Source organism: Lynx canadensis, chromosome D3 (genome assembly GCF_007474595.2).
Source record: "Lynx canadensis isolate LIC74 chromosome D3, mLynCan4.pri.v2, whole genome shotgun sequence".
NCBI lineage: Eukaryota > Metazoa > Chordata > Mammalia > Carnivora > Felidae > Lynx > Lynx canadensis.
Window position 1 is genome coordinate 49,036,197 of NC_044314.2, and position 19,989 is coordinate 49,056,185.

Consider the following 19,989-nt stretch of genomic DNA (forward strand, 5'->3'; position numbering starts at 1 on the left):
TAAAGCAGTTCAAGCCATTTTATACAAATATGTAAAGCATCACAACCCATCTCAAAGAGGGATTATTTATATCCAGTAGGAAATGAAAGTACAGAGGCATTAAATGGTTTGTTCATTAGTCACAAGGAATAAGAATATCTCTAGGATCCCTGTGTTCCAGGTGAATCCCAGAAGAACCACACCTTTCATGGATCCAAATCAACTTTGGACCACTCCTAGAATCCTGGACATATCTGGAAAGCGAGTAGATCCTTGCACTTTATTTTAGGTTAAGTCAACCACCAACCTGGCAGAACCTGACTCGTCTGAGCAGCGTCCACCAAACTACGGCTTCTAATCTAGGTTTACTCCACTAGAACTGGCAAACCATTTATTATTCTTTGGGTGAGGTTGCATGAATCAATAGTCAAGCCAATAGCAGATGAATGGAAACCACAGAATTAAAGGTGTTTTTGGCACCAAAACCCAAACTAAAAGTGCTGATCCAGGAATGACAATCTCTAAACATTTTCAGACAAGTTAGGAACACACGTAAGACCAGCTTTGGGCAGATCCCATTTGTGGGATCGGCACCAAAGGCACAGTGCATGTTTACCTGGGCACTGAGGCTGCATCTACCCCTTTGTGCTCTGGTTATGTTTTATGCAAATTTTAAGATGCAAAGCATTTTTGTTCCAGGTTTATTTTCTTAGTCATCTTCAGACTCTGCTTTGCTCAACAGATTACCTACACTGCAATAAAAATAAAGAAATAAGTAAGTCTCTGTGCCCTTGTAAAGTTTTAAAACATTCTGATAGATAGTTGAAATGCAGATCTTTTTTCCTATAGTCCTTCAGGCCTTCAGGGCATATTAGTTCAGCAGGAGAAGATGGGGAAAGGTCTTCAGATCATGTAGAAGAGAGGGAAGGATAGAGGATTGTGTAGGAAGTGTCTCAGACTGCAGTATAGTGCCAAGAAACATTTGGCCAGATTGATGGGGAATCCTGAAATCACAGTCACCAAAGAGTCCTGTGGATTGCCAGAATGGGCCTGCCTTAGTGCCTCTGCTGTGCTGTCATTGGCTGGGAGCAGTCCATTGGAAGTGTGGCCTTAGGGCAAATGCAGTGGTGGATCCAGAGGGACAGGATCTGAGGCTGTCAGTCAATTATGCTCTCACACCAAAAGGTCTGAGAGGAACATTTTCATGACTGACACATGGCAACCCAGTTGCTAATCATTTTTTTCTTCACTGGTTAAACATATTTGTGTTTTACAGTTGAAAACAACTGACAGGATCTAGGCTAAGGAGGTCCTTCTGAGATATTTTAACATCACTTACATGACCACTCTTCATTTTTAATTTTAAAGAAGGCAAACTAAATAAATGTATCTAAACAGTTTATATCATAGCAAAGTGGAGTAACAAATCTAACCCAGATTAGATAATTTAGACCCCAAACTTCCATTCTCTTTGGTTCCATAGTGGCTTTTGGACCTGATGAGTGTGGGTGTCCTTTTGCCATGGTACAGCTGAATGTTTCAGCTCATCCAGATGATCACACTATATCACTGTGGAATTTTGGACCGTGTGGAGACTGTCAGAAACAAAGCCCTGCTCCTGGCCTGTAATGCAGTTTGATTCCTTCAGGCAGTCTTTCAAGGCTCCTGTATCATTCAGGTGGTTTTATCTTTGAAGTAGGTATTTGCCCTGTTTTTCCCTCTTCCCCATGTTTTCTTTCTCTCTTTGTTCACCTCAGTGGTGTTATTAGAGTCCAGACACCGTAACAAAAAGTTTGATAATTACCAGAGAGATTGGTAATAATGATGTTACTTGACATTTGGCGATCCAGGCTGTTCCTCCAGCTCATGTTAGGTATCTGCAGTATGAATCCTATGAGGTAACTTTCTTTTTTCAACGTTTATTTATTTTTGGGACAGAGAGAGACAGAGCATGAACGGGGAGGAGCAGAGAGAGAGGGAGACACAGAATCGGAAACAGGCTCCAGGCTCTGAGCCATCAGCCCAGAGCCCGACGCGGGGCTCGAACTCCCGGACCGCGAGATCGTGACCTGGCTGAAGTCGGACGCTTAACCGACTGCGCCACCCAGGCGCCCCAGTAACTTTCTTATACTGCTAGAGTATGTGCTTTTCCCTTGTTATCTTGATAAATCATAATTTTTCTAATTTCTTTCCAAGTTCCTTCTTTCTGTTGGTAACTCTTTTGTTTCTCCTTTGGTATTTTGGGAATAGTGATAAATGTTGGGTAGAAAAACTAAGAATGGTGAAGCATAACTGCATATGTCCTCTGTACTTTGGGACTTCTTTGTTCTTAATGTATTACCAGGAGAAATTCCCCAGATGCCTGTATGGCCAGCCTAAGTTAGATAACTTGGTACCCATCCATCTCCAAAGACACCTTGGATTTATAATGGAGATAAGGCAGAGACAGGATCAGTTAGCAGTTGGGATATGCAGGTGATATCCTGCATGCAAGCTGATAAATACTATTAGTTTTGAGTTCTCCAACTGTGGTAGGTACGGCTATAGACTACCTGTAGTTTTTGAAGCTTATTTACCTTTTGTGACACGACTAAGGCTCTCTTGCCCTTTCTGTGATTTGATAGCATATCGTAAAACTTTTTTAATGCACCTTCTTCTACACTCCTTCTTCTTGATTACTCAATCCAAATGGTGTAAACAAGGAGGCATCCTGAAGAAATCAAGGGAAAGAGGTTGAGGAGATTGCCTTAAAGAGTTAACCACCTTCACTTTCTTGGAGAGTTCTGGCTTTCAGATGGTTTCATTTCATACCTCTCTGTTCTACAGTTCCTTTCTCCTTCCTCTCACCCCCACCACGCTGCACTCTACCCCCAAAGAAATATGGCTTAATCCAATTAAAAAATCACAATAACATAAATAGCAAGTAAATTCCATGTGGAAGCTTCATGATTTTGAAATGGGAAAAGCAATTGTAACATCTTTTGTTTTATAGGGGAGAAGTGCTAGTAGGGGTAGTAGGGAAAGAGGTTTGATGATGGTTGGGAGTTAAGAATAAAGGGTTAGAGGTGTTGGGGAAAGAGTTTTGATTTAGGAGCTACATTATCTTTATATTCAAAGAGATATCTTCATCTCCATTGCTTCAAATGGACCTGCGTAAAATTTTCTCCTCTCACTTCCCACCCATTTAGTATCAAAGCAACTTTGTTGAAGGAATATTTCCTTTTCCTAAAGGATTCCTCATAGAACAAGTCAAATCATTACCTCCTAACTATCTGCATTTGAAATAAGTTTTTCTTTATAAAAGCCATTATCCAGAGAACGAAAAGCCAGTCAGCAGGACAAGATATTCAATTTCAGCAGTTGCAAGAACATCGAGATATGGGCATATTCCCATATGTCAAAGAGGAGCCGGGAATGAACATTTTTGAACTCTTATGGTGTCATTACATATAGAAAGTCATTTAATTCTAACAGCAGATTATAAGATAGCTACAGTATTGTTAACCTTACTGCACACACAAGGAAACTCGGGCTGAGAGAGAAGTTAAATGATTTGTCCAAGGCCACACAACTAGTATAGAAGTGGTGGAGTTAAGACTGGTTTTAGAGTCCATGATTTTCCCATTCTACTCTTCAGGGTTAGACTATAATGTCACACACACACACACACACACTCACGCAGCATCAGAACCATGGGTAACCCATTATGATTGTTTCTGGTGGATGAGACTTTGGATTTAATAATAAACTACCCCCTGAGGAGAAAACACCAATTATGAGGTGAGAGAATGTCTCAAACCAGACCTGGGAAGAAAAGACAGAATAGTTTTTGACAAAGCAGATGCTTTCTCTTTAAAACTTGTTCATCACTTGGCTTTTCTGATTTCCCTGCTTTATCAACCACTATTTCTGTTTCCTGTACTGATTCCTACTCTTTTTTTCCAAATGATTATGCTGAAATGACCCCAAACTCAGTTTTTAGAACTGTTATCAACACAGACTTTTTCTTTATATCTCATTATTCCAAGAGCTTTAAATAACAAATCAGTAACAGAAAGACAAACAAACAAACAAAAATGAAAACCAAAACCCAAAAGCAAATCTGTGAGGATGACTATAAATATTTATCTCTAGCTTGGATCTTCCCCCTGAACTTCAGGCTCATATATCCAACCTCGTCAGTATCTTCACTGGAGTGTCTACAGACATCTCAGACCTAATGTGTCCAACACTGAATTCCTGATGTCCACCCTTTTCCTGCTCCACATGCCTATGCAGTTTTTTTCCATCTTAATTATGACAACTATTTGCTTCCAATTTGAGATGAAAACTTTGTCTTTGAATCTAGAGTGAGTCTCTTGTAGGCGGCATATAGTTGGATCATTTTTTCTTTTAATACATTCTGGCAGTATCTGTATTTTAATTGGCAAGTTTAATCCATTTATATTCAAAGTAATTGCTTGTAGGGAAGAACTATTTCTGCCGTTTTTCTGTGTTTTTTATGTATCAAATTTTTTGTTGTTGTTTCTCAGTTCCTCTAATACTGCCTTCATTTGTGTTTGATCTTTTTTTCCTACTGTATCATGTGATTTTTTCATTTCCTCTTCTGTATAAACTTGTAGTTATCTTCATAGTGGTTACCATGGGAATTATAACTAATAATCTTGCATTTATAACACTGTAGTTTGAATTGATACCAACTTTCTTTCTTTCTTTCTTTCTTTCTTTCTTTCTTTCTTTCTGCAAAAAAGCTTTATTGTTTTCATTTGGTCCACGGCTTGGGAGAGGTCTCAGGGTGGTTAAAAAGCTGCCTAGTGGATACAAGGAGAGACTCAAGCACAAGCCCTGGCACCTGGGGGAATGCCAGAGGGACCCTCCCAAAGGCTGCTGGGCTCCAGAGACTTCTAGTAGTGCTTGAGGGTGAGTCTTTCGAAGAGATACTCGCCCAGCCCAGCCTGGGGGCCGGACAGCCTGTGATTAGTCAGGTGGTCACCCATCTTCTTGATGAGTTTCACCTCCTCATCTAGAAAGCAATTCTCCATGAAGTCACAGAGATGGAGGTCTGCGTGGGCAGAACCCAGGGCATGCAGATCCCAAAGGGCCTGGTTCAAGTTCTTCTCCAGAAGCAGGGAGGCTACCATGGCATTCAGGGTTTCACCCCACTCATCTTGGGACGGCTTCTGCATGTCTTGGAAGAGGGCGTGACCCCTGCGCTGGTTTTGCATCTTCAACAGATGCTCAGCTCCCCTCTGGCTTCTCCTCAGCCAACTCGCAGAAGAAGTGGCCCACATCCTCCAGAGCCACATCGTCACTGTCGAAATAGAAGCCTAGAGAGAGGTAGGTGTAGGAGGCCCACAGATACATATTGACCAGTCAGTTGAGGGCAGCCTCTACCTTGGTGGAATAATTCTGATGAATCTGGGAGCTCATGGTTGATCGGTGATGAGGAGCTAAGTTCAAAATCGGGTGTTGGCTAGTCTAGAGGCAGAGGGTGGGCAAGAAGATGGCTCTGAAGGTTGTGACTGGAAAAAAGGTTGGAGGGTGGTCAGAGGCTGGTAGTGTTGGGAAAATGAATAAAGTTTTACACCGTAAGATGGCAGATGGGGCTAAAACAAGCTCTGGTCTCTAGCTTGGAGACCCCTCTTCTGGGTTCTTCTTGCCCTGTTTACTGCGGGCGAAAACCCCCACAGATATGGAAGCTGACAACTATAAATTACCCTTCCCACTTGCATTTGGTGCTCAGATCTTTGGAGAAACGGTCTCCTCTGAACCTGCTGGTGTTAAATAAATCTCTGATCCACTGTACAGTAGAAGGGGCATCCCTGGGTCTGTTCCATCTGTTCCAAACACTGTTGAAGCAAGAGACAGATCCACAGGACCACCAGGAGCACGGCCCTTAGTTTCAGTACCATAAAGAAATTGTGCTCCTACACAGCTTTGCTTTCTTTATGTTATTGTCACAAATTTTATCTGTATACATCATATACCTATTAACACAGAATTATAATTTTTTATGAATTTGGCTTTTTATGAACTTAGCTTTTTATTTAATTGGCTTATCATATAGGAAACAAAAAGGGGTTTTATTTTATTTATTTATTTATTTATTTATTTATTTATTTTATTTATTTAATTGGCTTATCATATAGGAAACAGAAAGAGGGTTTACAGAACAAAAAAAAATACTGCCATTTGTATTTACCTATGTATGTAGGTACATACAAAACCTTTACTAGAGTTCTTTATTTCTTCATATGGCTCTGAGTTACTATCCAGTGTTCTTTCATTTTAGTCTGAAGGAGTCCTTTTAGCATTTCTTATAGGGAATGTCTACTAGTGATGAGCTTTTTCAATTTTTTGTTTACCTGAGAATATCTTAATTTCTCCTTCATTTTTGAAAGATAATTTTGCCAGATGTATAATTCTTGATTGGCAGGTTTTTCTCCCCCATTCAGCCCTTTAAATAAATAATCTCAATGCCTTCTGGAATCTGTGGCTTCTTAATAAATTAGCTCTTCAGGTGCCTGGGTTGCTCAGTCAGTTAAGCGTCTGACTCTTGATTTTGATTCAGGTCATGTTCTCATTGTTTGTGGGATTGAGCCCATGTCTGGCTCCACACTGGAAACATGGAGCCTGCTTGGGATTCTCTCTCCCTCTCTCTTTGCCCCTCCCATGCTAGTGCGCGTGCATGTGCTCTCTCTCTCAAAATGGAAAGATAAATATTTAAAAAGGAAAGAAGAAAGGGACTGGTAAGATTTAAAAAAATTAGCTTTTTATATTTTTAATGATCCCTTGGATATGACAAGTTACTTCTCTCTTGCTGCTGTCAAGATTCTTTCTGTGTCTTTGGCTTTCAACAATTAGATTATAACATGTCAGTGTGGATCTTATCCTATATGTGAAGTTTATCAGAGTTGGAGTTTGTTGAGTTTCCTGAATGTCAGGATTCATATCTTTCCTCAAATTTGGGAAGTTATTAGCCATTATTTCTTCAAATATTCTTTCTGCTCCTTTTTCTCTCTGCTTTCCTTCTGGAACTCACATTATGCATATGTTGGCATGCTTGATGGTGTCCCCAGAATCTCTGAGGCTGTATGTTGCTCTGTATTACTGTTTGCTTTCTATTTGTCCATAAGTTCTTTGTCCCTTTCCCCCCTTTTTTCCCTGCCTTCTTTTGGATTAATTGCATATTTAAAAAACTTTTGTTTTCTCTCCATTTTGCTATACTCTTTGTTTTATTTTTTAGTGGTTGCTTAGTGTATCTAACATGCATTTTTAAGTTATGATAGTCTACCTTCTATTATATTGTGCTACTTTCAACATTCACTTATAAGGACTCTTGTAATTACATTGGGTCCACCCACATAATCTAGAATAATCCCCTTATCTCAAGATCCTTAACTTAATCGTATCTGTAAAGTCCCTTCTACAATGTAGGGTAACATATTCTTAGGTTCAATGGATTAGGACATAGATATCTTTGGGAGGGGCCATTACTCAGCCATCCTATAAAGCATTGATATAAAGTATATCTCTTTCTTCATTCTCTCCCATTAAACTATTCATTAAGTAACTACATGCTGAGGGCATCTTTAGCGGAAAGTTTTCATGTGGACAAAAAGAAAAAGTTTAGAAGAAAAGGCAGAGTGGTAGAGAAGAATGATCCCTGAACTTGGGTTCTAGTCCTAGATCTGTTTATCAGTAGCTGTTTATTTTAAAAAATAACCTACCTCTCCAAACCTCTGTTTTCTTGTAAGGTAAAATAACTAGGAAATCTCTTAGAACCTTCTGTTTCTATAATTTGATAAATCTTATGTATCCCACAATTTGATTAAATCAGGATATGAAATGTGCTCATTGCGGAGTAGATTCAAGGCTTGTGATCCAGCGCCTTCTACAAATTTTGCAAGGAGGTTCAGTTCTTTAGATAAAAGAGAACGACATTCTGCTTTTGCTACCAGAAGAGAACTGTACAAATCTAGTTGCACATGAGGTAATATAACCTAAACAGAGCTATTGGGGGAAGGCCTAGGAGCCAGAGAACAAAGATGAGAAAGAAGACAAAGGACTGGCATGGTCTCAGTGCTCAGGAGGGATACCTTCTAGCACTGTTCCAAGAAGATCCAACCAAGGTGCAGGTAAAAGCCCCATTATCAAACACTTGCAAAGCCTTTCCCTGAGGTCATGCCATGGAAAAACAGACAGACAGTGACTCAGAACCTTAGCTGTGTGTGGGAGCCACTGAAATAAACTGTCAAGGAGGAAAGGTGGATTGCAACAGCTTCTACCAATGGTACCGTGGCAGTATACAAACTGGATATAGACTGGAGGCAGAATTCATAGTCAAAAGTATTGTCAGAGATCAAGAAAGTGCCTGCAGGTTGCTAATCAGCATGTGGGTCTGCATGCCTAAAAGTGAAATGACAGGGAAGATGGCTCTTCTGCTGGGACTTTGTCAGCTATCCAGGTGCCAGAGTGAGAAACAGATTCTGTTGTGGCAAGAGGGCCAGAAAAATCTTCATTCTTAATCTGGCCCATCACCTGATAATTTGCACCATGTGAAAAAGCTGATGGTGGGTAACAGCTGCATGTTGAATGAAGCAGCGAGCATGCCAGCCACACTTCATATTGAGTTTAATGAAGAGATCAAACTTATTTTTCCAGAGTTCTGTCAGAGATCACGAGGGGACACAAACATATATTAAAGCAAAGCAATGGATCATTAGAGATGGGACCAGTTGTTTGACTGGAATAATTTGAATACAACTGCTAAGGACAAAAGTCCATGTGTAAGGAGGGGGAAACCTTTCATTCTTATGCTAAAGAGAGAAGGGGTTATAGAGAAAGATTTTTGATGTTTAATTTTACTACAAGATTACAGAAAAATTGGGGCACTTGTGTGGCTCAGTTGGTTGAGCATCTGACTTTGGCTCAGGTCATGATCTTGCAGTTTGTGGGTTCGAGTCCCCCATTGGGCTCTGTGCTGACAGCTCAGAGCCTGAAGCCTGTTTCAGATTCTGTGTCTCCCTCTTTCTGCCCCTCCCCCACTCACACTCTGTCACTTTCCCAAAAATAAACATTAAGAAAAAAGATAACAGAAAAATCTTACTAGCTTTTTGGTAGGTATGCCACAATTATGTCAAATTCCTGGAACACATCACTAAAATAATTTTCATTTAGGTGGTTCTAATCTTTAGCGTGTGGGCATTAGACTAGTAAGTTATATGGACTATTAATTCACTGACAAATTTGAAGAGAAAAATTAGTAAAATCGTTTATAAGCCTGGACTGTTCTAGCAGTTTGATCAAAATGGTATATTTGGTATGTCTGAGCAGAAATATTTATAATGTCTTTTGATATGAGAAAGAGGGAAACAATGCCAGTGGTATAAAATAAACTCTGGACCTCTAAGCAAAAGATGGCCCTCCTAGTAGCTTGCTCATTGGCAGAATAAAAGACTTCTTTTGGTTGATCCTACTTCATGGTTTGTTGTTTCTAAATTCATTCTCAGCCCAGAGTTGAGTAAAATGCATGATTAGAGGCTTCTCCAATTGGGAGTATCATTGTAAGGCAGAACCTGTTTTCTTTTCTAGAATTAGAAAATTGCAGGGGTGCCTGGGTGGCTCAGGTCATGATCTTAGGGTCCTGGGATCCTGCCCTACTTTGGGCTCTGTGCTGAGGGTGGAGCCTGCTTGAGATTCTGTCTCTCCCCCTCCTTCTGCCTCCCCCCTCCCCCTTGTAGTCTCTCTCGAGAAGAAAAGAAAAGAAAAGAAAAGAAAAGGAAAGAAAAAAGAAAATTCCAGTGGGATGCAGAGGAGCTAGTGATGTAAAGGAGAGAGGATCATAGAAAAATCTTTCTGGCTTTCTAGTAGCATTAGCAGAAGTAGCAAAATCAAGCTTCTGGCTTAGCAGTAGCAGTGGACTGGTTTTCAGTAGTAGTTGCAACAAGACTGAATTTACAGGGTAGCAGTGGGAGCAATGTTAGGGGTGATGGTGGTTGCCTCACAATTGAATTCCTGGGAGCAGTTGTGCAAGTCATAGTGTTTACCATTCTTTGGCATTATCTGTGACTGCTTTACTGGATGAGTTTGGCAGCATGATTTTGGCATTAATTTCTTGGTATGTAGCTCCAAGCCTGGTTTTCCAGACCTCCTATTTATTTTGTAGCCTGCCTAATGTCCTTTTAATAGATTATTTTCACTTTAGTTCTGCTAGACTTTGGTTTGCTGCTTGCAACTCAGAACCTGGATACCTCTGGGACCTTGTTAAAATATAGATTCCAGGGCCTAGAAAAAATCAATCAGAATATCTGACATTGGGGCACAAGAATCTAATTAAAAAAATTTTTTTTTAATGTTTATTTTTTTTTAAGAGAGAGAAAGAGACAGAGTGCAAGTGGGGAAGGGCAGAGAGAGAAGGAGACACAGAATCTGAAGCAGGCTCTAGGCTCCCAGCCATCAGTACAGAGCCCAATGCGAGCTCAAACTCAGGAACTGCAAGATCATGACCTGAGGGGAAGTCAGTCGCTTAACCGACTGAGCCACCCAGGTGCCCCCACTTAAAAAAATTTTTTTTTCACGTTTATTTATTTTTGAGAGAGAAGAATCTAATTTTTTAAAGATCCTGAATCAATAAATATTTTCTTTTTCTGTAGAAAGTGACAGAGAACTGAATTCAAACCAGTTTACACAAAAAAGAGAATGTATTCACATAATTTAAAAGTCTAGGGAGTAGATATTTGGGCAGTACTGAATTCAGAGCTCAAGCAATGCCTTTGGGATTTGGGTTCTACATTTCCTGGTTCTGTTTTCTGTAGTGTTTTCTTCAGTCTAACATCCCATGCCGTTGCAAGATGGTGGTAGAGACATCCTCTCAGCTTGTGTTCTAGTAAACAGAACACTTGTCCTTGTCCTGGAAGCCATGGTTCTGATGGAGATCCATGTCTAAAATGTGAGGCTCCAATTAGTTGACCTGAGTCTCCTACCACCTCTGGAGCCCAGTTTCTTTCAGGAGCACATTTTCTCTTTTCCCTTGACTGATGGTATCAATTTTTTGGTTAACCAATAGATATCCTCATGCTTACAGTTGAGTTGTATATTCATTCAGTCATTTATTCACAAATAGATTGAACTTACAAGGCATTGTGTTAGGCAAAGGGGATTTAAAGTTGAATATGATATGGTCCTTCTTTTAAAAGAGCATAGATTCTAGTGGAGGAGACACATAAATAAAACAGTATTTAAATCTATTTGGGGGGCATTTGGGTGGATCAGTCAGTTAAGCTTCTGACTCTTGATCTCAACTCAGGTCTTGATCTCAGGGTTGTGAGTTCAAGCCCTTTGTTGGGCTCCAGACTGGGCATGAAGCCTACTTAAAAAAAAAAAAAATCCATTTGATTTATTATTGAATATCAAATGCTTGGCACTCTTCTAATGCTACGTATATAGCAGTGAATAAAATAAAGTACTTGTCCTAACAGAGCTTATATTATAATGGAATAAGACAGAAGATAAAGCAATAAACACAATATAAGAGACAGTAACAAGTTTAATCGAAAATAGTCAGACAGGGCCTCTCTGAGAGGGTGGCAGAGATGTGAAGGAAATGAGGGAGTGAGCATGTGGATATCCCCAGGAAGAACACACCCGACAGAGGAAACATCAGGTGTTAAGGGCCTGAGGCAGGACCAGGACCATGCTTGGCCAGTGTAGTTGGAGTAGAATCCTGGGGTGAGTTGTTGAAGGTGAGTTTAGGGAGGGAGTTGGGGGGCTAGATTATGTAGGGTCTTATAAAACATTGTAATGCCTCTGATATGGAAAAAACTTGGAGATTCTGAACAGAGAAGAGACATGGTACACTTGTTTCAAACACCCTGGCTGTTGTTTGAAAGGAGACAAGATGGAAGCTGGGAGACCAGTTGAGGCTGTTACACAATTTGAGTGAGACAGAATGGGACTGACCAGGATGATGAGTAGGAAGTGATTGGATTGTGGATATATTTTGAAGGCAGATCTTACAAGATTGGCTAGTGGATTGAAGGTGAGGTGTGAGAGAAAGAGGAGTCATGGATGACTCCAAGGTTTTTGGCTTGGGCAACTGGAAGAATGAAATTGTTATTTACTGAAAAGGGAAGATTGCTGAAGGAGTTTGGTAGGCTGCCTACTAGACATTCAAGTGCATGTGTTAAGTCGTTAGTTGGGTATTCTAGTCTAGTTCAGTGTAGATGTTTGGTTTGGGATTCATATTTGGGCACTGCTCTCCTTACAGATGTTATTTAAAGCTATGAAATTGATAACATCACCTAGAGAGTGAGTCAGTGGAGCATAGAAAAGAGCACTCCAGGTTTTAGAGATCAGACTGAAGAGGAGAAGCAGCAAAGGGGATGAAGTAGTAGCTGCCAGTGAGATAGGAGGAGAACAAGGCGCTGACTAGAAGCCAAGAGAGGAAAGTCTTCCAAGAGAGAAGGAGTAATCAATTGTATCAAATGCTGCAACTGTGCTAGATCAGTAAGATGAAGACTAAGGGTTGACTATTATTCATGGCCATGTTGAAGACATTTGTGACTTTGTCAAGAGTTATTTTGCTAGAAATGTCAAGATGAAAAAACAACTTAATGTGTTCCAGAGAAAAGGGAGGACAGGATGGGATGACAGTGGGTATGGACAGTTTTTTTGTGGGGGACTTGCTATAGAGGAGAGCAGAGAGATGGGGGTGGGTAGTTGGAAGTGGTGTGGGGTCAAGTGAGCGCTGTGTGATAAGTGAGTATAAGTGTAGTGTAGTTAGGGTGCTTTGCAAGTACATAAGAGATTTGCTGCAGGAGATGTTAGGATAACGTTTACAGGAAGGTCCAGCACTTAGTTGTAATAGAAGAGGAAGAGAAGATTTTTCAAATGAGGGATATGTTTAAAGGTACATAAATGTGACACAACATGAGGTTTGGCAAACTGCAAGGAATTGGAACTGAAAGAAAAGGCCATGAGGCACAGGATAGTCAATATCACACCTTGAAGTGAATTTTACTCTTTAAGTGACATAGAGAACTTGTGAAATAGTTTAAGTAGGGAAGTGAAGTGATGAGATTTGCATCTTCCAAAGAGAAGCCTAGAAGCAGTGCAGCAGATAGATTGAAGTAGGGATAGACTGACATCAAAAAGACAGGAGATTATTGTAGGAACTCAGGTAAAAGTGATGAAAGACTGATTTTAGGCAAATGGCAGTGAAATTAGAGGGAACAGCTATGCAAGATATGAAGAAGTTAGGATCCATAAGAGTCTGGTTATTTGGAGGTCAAGGAGTGGAGTGTGCAGGGAAGAAATGTTAACAGGACTTTCAGGATGTTAGGTCATTAGCAGAGCTAAGGACTAGAGGATTCGTTTTTAAAATACTGTGTTAGTATTGGATATGTTGAGTTTAAGAGATAGGAGATTTTAAGGTGACAAATGTAGTAGACATTATGAATTTGGAGTTCCAAGAAGAAGTTTGGGCTGCACACATAGATCTGGGAATCGTGAGACATAAATTTTGGCTAAGTCATGGATTTGGATGAAGTCACTCAGAGAGAGGGTGCAGAGCAAAAGTTCTTAATCTGAAATTTGCTTAATGTAGCTGGAGGAAAACATCCAGCTATGCTGAATGGTCCCACTTTAAAAGTATGACCACATGTTTTTATTTTTTTAGTGTGTATTTATTTTTGAAAGAGAGATTGAGAGAGAGAGAGAGAGAGAGAGAGAGAGAGGCAGAGAGAGAGGGAGACAGAGAATCCCAAGCAGGCTCTGTACTGCCAGCACAGAGCCTGATGTGGGGCTCTAACTCACAAACTGTGAGAGCACGACCTGAGCTGAAATCAAGAGTCGGCTGCTTAACCGACTGAGCCATCTAGGTGCCCCTGACCACATGTTCTAAGTGATCCTTTCATGGCAGTGCAGCAACCTTATTTCTCAACCCTGTAGCTACCCTTCCTTTATCTTCACATTCAACTGATGATTTTGCATCTAATTGAGAAAACAGGAACAGTTACAAGAGAACAACTTCACCTTCTGACCAAAGAATCTACTGGTTACTGTGCATCTGTACACATACTGCTTTTATTCTTGTTGCAACATGGAAACTGTTCCAGATTCTAACTCTAGTTGCACTGGGTCGTGGCCCCTCTTCTACTCAAAGACTTTGCTTTTGCAATCATCCCCTTTCTCTTTTGCATCATCTGTTTTCTCCTCTTTACTCATCATCCCAACCTCATGCTGTAATATGACTCCATCTGGAGAAGGTCTTTAGTGACCTCACATTCATATCCCCCACCATTTCTGTTTTCCTTCATAACAGTTCTCTTGAAAGAATTGTGTGTAATCACTCTCTCACCTCCCATTATTTCTGGAATACACTCTGGTCAGGCTCTTGTCTCTGATTCTACTAAAACCAATCTTAAGGTTGGTAAAGATCTCTTTCTTGCCAAGTTCAATAAACAATTCTTAATCTTCATCTTACTCAATCTCTTAGCAGCATGTGACACAGTTGATTACTCCCTCTTACTTGAATCGCTTTTGTGTTGTTGTTGGCTTCCAGAACCTGTTATTTTCTTAGTTTTCTTCTTATCTCACCAGCTGCTTCCTTCTCAGTTGCCTTTACTGGGTCTTTCTATTCTTACTGAAATTGAAAGGGTAAAATACCCCAGAGCTGAGTCTTCAGCTTTTTCTTCTTTATTTGCTCTTCTCCTGAGGTGATCTCATCCAGAGTCATGGCTTTAAATAACATCTGGTCAAATATGTGTCTCAGAGAGGTCTTTCTTCTCTATGACTCTCCTACCCTGCTTTGTTTTTCTTCATGGCAATTATCACTATTTGAAATCACATATGTATTTAAACGTATTTACTTATTGTCTGTCTTCCCCATGAGAACAGGGTTCTTGTCTGTTGTGTTCTCTATTGTATCCTCAGCAACTAGAACAGTGCCTGGCACATAATAGGCTCTGAAAAACTATGAGCCAATATAAGCTAAATTTTAAGCTAAAGAGTTAAGATAAACACAGTCAAGAGAATCTTGGTTGGATAAGGGAAGAACAAATGTGATTCCATGTGGTAAATGAGAAACTTTTGGAGCTGTGGAAAGAGGAACAAAGGAAAGTGTGAAATCCCAATCTAGTTGATGGGGCTTTGCTTGGAGGGAGAAGTGGTGCTGGAGGTAAGAGGTGCTTGGGGGAGAAGTGGGATACTGCTGTAACAAATACCTAAACATGTGGAAGTGGCTTTGAGAGGTGTAACAAGTAGAGACTGGAAGGGTTTTGAGGTGCATGTGAGAAACAGGAACATTAAGGAAAATTCTGCTGAGAGCTCAGAAAGAAAGGAGTTGAGCTAGAGAGAAAGCTTCTGTCTTCTTAGAGAATCCATAATCATGAGTGTAATGTTGGTAGAAATAAGGACATTAAGGGTGGTTCTGGTGGGGTGTCAGGTGGAAATGAGTAACATGTTATCAGGAACTAGAGGAAAGGCAGTCCTTGCTATAAAGTAGCAAAGAACTTGGCTGAATTGTGTTCATGTTCTACGGTTGCAAGGAAGGTAGAACTTGCAAGCAATGAACTGGATTTTTAGCTGAGGAGATTTCTAAGCGAAGCATTGGAAGAGTGGCTTGGTTCTTCCTAACTGCTTATAGTAAAATATGAGGAGAGAAAAATGAGTTGAAGAATGAATTTTTAAACAATTCCAGAACCAGAACTTGAAAGTTTGGAAAATCTCAACCTATCCATTTTGCAGAACCTGAAAAATAAACTTGTTTTGTTTAAGCCACCCAGTTATAGTATTTTGTTATAACACTCCAAGTACACCAAGACAGATTTTGGTAGCCAGGAGCACCTGGAGAGGTGCAACATGCATCATGGTTGCTGGCTGCTTTTTCCCCTCTGGATTCAGTTCCGACTTTGCTCTCAATCAAAATGGTCTGGGAACTGGTTCTTTAAAAGGTTGGGTCTCTTATACAGCCTTTGCTGGGTAATTATTTGTCAAGGTAGTTTATTTTCTTATTTCTAGAGAGAAGGAGCATCTTCTGAGACAAAGGATTACAGCTTGCATGAAAGGCTACTTGGTTAAGAAATGACCACCCGGTCTGCCTGACCCAGAAAGGAGAGTGTGGTGTATATTGCGTTCCTGCCTTGAAGGGAAGTTTTTAAGCATAGAAATGTGAAATGGGCAAGTAATCGAAGGGCCTCAGGGTAAGGTAGAGGTGCCAAGGCTACCCAGAGGTGGGAGTTTATAAGAGGCGGAAAGACATCCTGAGGACAAGTTTATACAAGAACGTTCAAGGAGGGACATAAAAGGAGGTGAGGCAAGAAGCCTCACGATTTACTTGGCATCTTGCAAATCTTTTTGAGAAAGCTCCAACCAGGGACTGTCAAAAAGCCTTCCTGTCCTCAGATGCTTGCACTTGCCCCAAACCTGCTTCCTTGCTGGATGTGCAACTCAAACCAGTCTTTAGATACTCAACCTTGGCAGCATTTGAAGTAAATCATTTCTTGCTTAGCACTTCCCCTGGGTTGGGAGGGAGGATGCTCCTGAGCACGTGCTGGCGTGGTGGCCCTTCCACATAATATTGTGAAGAGAAAGGTGTGGGCCAGTAAATGTGCTGGGCTATTGTTTTTTAATTATTTATTAAACTTCCCACTAGAGCAGCTAAGGAGCCTACTCTCTTTTTAATACTTCTTTTGTTAAAAAAACATTAATAGATTCATACCTCTAAAACCTGCAAGAGATTATGTTTTTGCTAAAAGATGAGTATTATTTAGCCTTTATGAAGTACCTGCAAAATTCTTAACAAAGATAGGTATGTTATGCTGGCTAGGCCCCGGAGATGAAGCTAGAAACATTATCAATATTACTGTACATACAGTTTTTACCAATCTGCCAAAATTTTGTCCATAAGGCTTGTTACCATTTGGAGGTATTTTACCATCAATGCACCTGCCGTACCTCAGTCTGATGAAGAGTAACTATAGTTTGTTAATGCTTTTAATGACATGTGTTATCTAAGGAGTGTCTTATAATGTGGATAACAGTTAAACTTAGTCTAAGAAATAGTGCCTACCTAGCAAAGCAAATTTTGTTTGGACAGTTTTGTAATATCAAGAAGGATGGTGTGCTTGCAGAAATTTTTCTTGCCAGTGAATTGACAGGTTCTAACTGAACTAGAAAGACTTACTGTTGGATACCATACAGGAAAATAGAGACAATATGAATACCAGAGAACTGATAAGATTGTGTTGCATGTGCAAGAAATCTGCTTGTAAACATGACTTTTGCAGGAAATGTATTAGTCAACAAAATAAAAGGCTGTTCTTACCAAATACAGTTGACCCTTGAACGACACAGGTTTGAACTATGCGGGTCCACTTATATGAGGATTTTTTCCAACAAATATATTTGAAAAATTTTTGGAGACTTTCAACAATTTGAAAAAACTTGTAGATGAAATAGCCTAGAAATACCATAAAAATTAAGGAAAAGTTAGGTATTATTTTAAGAATAAAGTATGCAATACATATAACATATAATATGTGTTAATTGACTGTTTATATTATTGGTAAAGCTTTCTGTCAACAGTAGGCTATTAGTAGTTAAATGGTTTTTTTTTAAGTTTATTTATTTTGAGAGAAGGAGAGTGTGTGTGTGTGTCTGGGTGTGTGTGTGTGTGTGTGTGTGTGTGTGCACGCATGCGCAAGAGGGGAGGGGCAGAGAGAAAGGGAGAGAGGGAATCCCAAGCAGGCTCCACCCTGTTAGCACAGAGCCTGATGCAGGGCTCCAACCCATGAACCATGAGATCACAACCTGAACCAAAATCAAGAGTTAGCTGCTCAACTGTCCAAGCCACCCAGGCGCCCCAGTAGTTAAGTTTTTGAAGAGTCAAACATTATACATGGATTTTTGACTTCATGGGGGTGGGGGGTTGATGCTTCTAATCCCGGTATTGTTCAAGGGTCAACTGTAGTCTGTTTCTCTTAATTCATGATTCTCAAAATGTGGTCTCTAGACCAGCAGCATCAGCTTCACCTAGAAACTTGTTATTAATGCAGATTCTCAGGCCCTGGGTAGATTTACTGAGCAGAAACTCTAGGGTTGGGGCCCCGCAGTCTGATTTTAATCAGTCCTCTAGATGATCTCAGTACATGTTTGTTTGGAAACCACTGTCTCAAACCCAAATCAGTACTGGGGCCCACAGTACTTTTTTCAGTTCAGTACTTTATTTAGGAGTCTTTATGTTTGGAGGTCTTGAGACATCAAATGTGACTGATCAGATTTTTTATTGACAAAATGTTTTCTATGGATGGATAGGCAATTGATGATTTTTTTTAAGTAGGCTCCACACCCAAAGTGGGATTTGAGCTCATGACCCTCAGGTTGAATCTCATGGTCTACCAACTGAGCCAGCCAGGCCCCCAGTGATTTTTTTTTTCATTAACTCCTCCCACAAATATTTTCTGAATGCTTACAATGTAGACACTAAACAAATAAGAGTAAACAAGACCAGAAAGAGCCCTGCTTCACAAAATACTATTCTCGGCTGAATATTATAGCTGTTAATTTATCACAATGGCTCAAATTGCCTAGACTGTAAGGGGAAGTTTTTATAATAGTCATCTATCCTGAAGAATGAAAACTGTCCACTCCTTACAGTAGGATTGATTTTTTTCTACACTTGACCTGATGCTATAATAATGTTGCATTCACATTAAACTAACACCACAGGTGAAAAGTAAACAGTTTAGTCAATCAGTTGTTTCATTAAACAACCCCGAATGACTGGGTTTTACTCCACTACATTGTCCAAACCAATCAATAGTGTTGGAATTATGCCAATTTAGCATGAATATTCTCTTATAAGGAAGATTATATCTGGAGATTTCAGGTGAAAAAACCGTGGGTGGATGAAAAAGAACATTTGGAACATAAATGATCCAACCTGGTTATTAGCTGATGTTAGTCATTTTTCCACGAGTGTTCTAGTTTATGTTGTAATATATACATACAGTCTACTTGCACAAAAAGAGATCAACCACATTAACAATAAGAGATGATATAAGGAAAATTCAGGACTAATGCCTAGCTTTATAAAATTTATTTGCTTGCTAGGAAATAAATGACAATTCTAGTTTTCATCCAGTATAGTGGTTTTGTTACAGGCAAAATATGAAGTAAAGCCTATCTTAATTCCCTCTACATTTTTTGAATGTATGGTAGGGGAATAGCAACCTTTACTAAAGAAGACACAGAATCTGAACTCGTCTGTTCACACAAGGGAACTAAACTGTTATATTTCTGTCACTGTATCTTTAAAAGTAACTATTAAACACCATGTGGGATGTGAAGATTCTGTGAACATTTTATATGTTAAGCAGTCATTGTCCCTGATCCTAAAGATGTTCCTTTCTCAGATACTAACAAGAATGAATGATGGTCTTTTAGAGAAAACTGTCAGGCTTACTCTCTGGCTGTGCACAGGGAAACCAGAAACATTTGTCTTGAGTTTGACCTGGGGCAAGAAAAAACAGGTATGGCTCCTAAGTGAGGGTCCCAAACTCAAAATTTTTGAAGGTGCTAGACTGGTAGCATAAATATATGGGCAGGACAGGTGTATGAGACCAGAGGAGGTGGTAGGGGTATACCTGGATAGAACATGTCTTGTGTAAAAGTGGTTCAACTTCAATTGCTTCAGTCATATCTTATGCATGGAGATATATTCTTGACTCATTTATCAAAATTAACAGATTAAAGGCCACTGAAAGAGATTAAAGTTCAGGGACCTGGCTCCAACCTTTGATCTTTGGTATCAGGAAACTGGTTTCTCCAGGTTTGATACCACAAGATTGTATTAAGTTGACCTATATGAAATTGTCATTTTGTAGGTAAAAGAAATTATCAAATAATAGCTATCTCATATGATTAAATGTAATATTTTCTTTTTAAAAAATGCTTATTTATTTATTTGAGAAAGAGAGAGAGAATGCACCCACGAGGGGGGAGGGGCAG

The 19,989-nt window shown here is 39.9% G+C and overlaps 1 pseudogene; it reads right to left on the bottom strand.

Annotated features, from left to right (window-relative positions):
• Window positions 1-4,719: 4,719 nt before the first annotated feature.
• On the bottom strand, window positions 4,720-5,552 carry LOC115528412 (annotated as a pseudogene).
• Window positions 5,553-19,989: the final 14,437 nt, after the last annotated feature.